We start from the raw sequence: 2,225 nt of genomic DNA, 5'->3' as shown, positions 1-2,225 counted from the left end.
GCCATGGATTCAACAGCGACGAGTTGCTGTGTCGTTTGGATAGGGAATATGAAGGCAGTGACAGCAGTAGCAGCTTGCGCGAGCTTGCAGCTGAAAGCAGAAGAAGCGAGGTGGAGGAGGGCAGTGTTGACGACGGGGTTTGGATGATGAAGCAGCAGCTCGGAGGAAGGAGGAGAAGCAGCAGCGTCGGAGGGTTGTTTGGACGTGACTGAGTTTGGATAATGCAGCAGTTGCTGCTTGACGATGGTGAGGAAGATGAAGCGTGACGGGTTTGAGCCACCATTTTCGTGCAACTGGAGCTGGTTTTATGACTGGTTTATGGAGCTAGGAGGAGGAGCAGCGTCGACGAGCCTCGACGAGCGTCGACTGTCCATGGCGGGTTGTGCGACGAGGAAGACGAAGAAGCAGCAGCCATGGATGGGCTGCTGCGTGTGTGTGTGTTTTGTTGTGTATGGGGAGGTAGCCATGGATGCTTGCTTGGAGCTTTGGAGGAGTTTTTTTGAGTTTGGGGAAGAAGAAGATAGGGAAGGGGCGGATGGGTTAGTTTTAGGTTTTTAGGGTTTTTGTTTTGTTTTGTTTTTTTGTTTTTGTTTTGTGTTTTGAAAAATGAAGAAGGGTGTTGGGTATTTGGGTTAATGGGGCGGACCGGGTCGACCCGGTCTGAAGTGGACTGGGTCATGGGGAAGATTGGGCAACTATTTGGGCCTGAGGTTGAAATTTGAAGAAATGGCCCAATCCGATTTTTCTTTGTATTTTTGTTATTTTTTCTTCTTTTATTTTCTAAAACTAAATTATAAAAATACTTAAATTATTATTAAGAACTAAATTAAGTTATAAAAGCGCAAATTAACTCCCAATAACAATTAACGCATAATTAAGTAATAATTAAACATAAAATTGTATATTTGGACATTAAATGCTAAAAATGCAAAAGATGCCTATTTTTGTAATTTTCATTTTTTGTAAACAAACTTAATTAATAAAAAATTGTAGAATTAAATCCTACATGCAAAATGCGATATATTTTTGTATTTTTTATTAATTTAATAAATAAACAAACATAGACAAATACAAATAATAATCCAAAATGTCAGAAAAATTGCTCAAAATTACACACCAAGGAAAATCATTTTATTTTGCATTTTTTTTGGGAGTAATTCTCATGTAGGGCAAAAATCATGTGCTTACAGCTGCCCCTCTTTGCCCGGAGACACGAAGGGTTTTCGTGCAAAGATAAAACGAGCGATTTTTGCCCATCCGAGTACTCCGTGTGAAGCATTTTTTGAAAAAAGATTTTAACCGAACCTTTGCTTCAAAGGTTTCCTACATATCCCTGGCTAAAGGGGAATCAGGTTAATGTAGTTCGGGAAGTTTTGGTAGCTGGGACTACCGTGGGACTGCAATGTTACTACTGTTGCATGCTGTTATCACTACTTACCGATCTCCTTATTACACCGTGCTTAAAATAAAACAAGAAGCTAAGCTAGACTGAAATTTGTTCTTGTGGCCTTGCTTTCTTATCGGCTTGTGTTTTCTCCGGTGCTTTTCTTCCTTGAACTTGGAATGATACTGGCCATTTGCTTTTCTGAATACCAGTTTTCATCATTTTGCTCGGTTCGCTGAGGACATGGCTTTCTTCATTAAGCTTTTTGGCGGTTCCTCTGGTGGGTACGACTCTCTTCAACAGACTTGTTATGCTGGGCATGATTTAATGTTCACCAGCTGCTTCTTTCAAGACGCCTCTTTTCTTCCTTTTGACTCATGCGCCTGAATTTGTGCTGGGATCTCTTGTTGCAACCTTCTGCTTCCCGGTGCTGGGGATTTTTATTGTTTCCTGTAGGGGATTCCTGTTGTACCCTCTGTTTTATTGTCCTCTGACTTGATCTTGAAACGTATGCCTCTGTTGTATGGGCGGGCTCCCAACTTCAGTACTTGAAAATTAATGCTGAATGTATTCCTCTGTTATCTGGGCGGGCTCCCAACTTCAACGCTTGAAATGTAAAGACTGAATGTATGCCTCTGTTATCTGGGCGGGCTCCCAACTTCAACACTTGAAAGTAAAGACTGAATGTATTCCTCTGTTATTATGGGCGGGCTCCCAACTTCAACACTTGAAATGAAAAGACTGAATGTATGCCTCTGTTATCTGGGCGGGCTCCCAACTTCAACACTGGAAATATAAAGACTGAATGTATTCCTCTGTTATTATGGGCGGGCTCCCAACT

The sequence above is a fragment of the Nicotiana sylvestris genome, chromosome 12 (assembly GCF_000393655.2).
Source record: "Nicotiana sylvestris chromosome 12, ASM39365v2, whole genome shotgun sequence".
Lineage (NCBI taxonomy): Eukaryota > Viridiplantae > Streptophyta > Magnoliopsida > Solanales > Solanaceae > Nicotiana > Nicotiana sylvestris.
The sequence above is the reverse complement of the archived record's forward strand: the minus strand, read 5'-3'. Positions refer to the sequence as shown.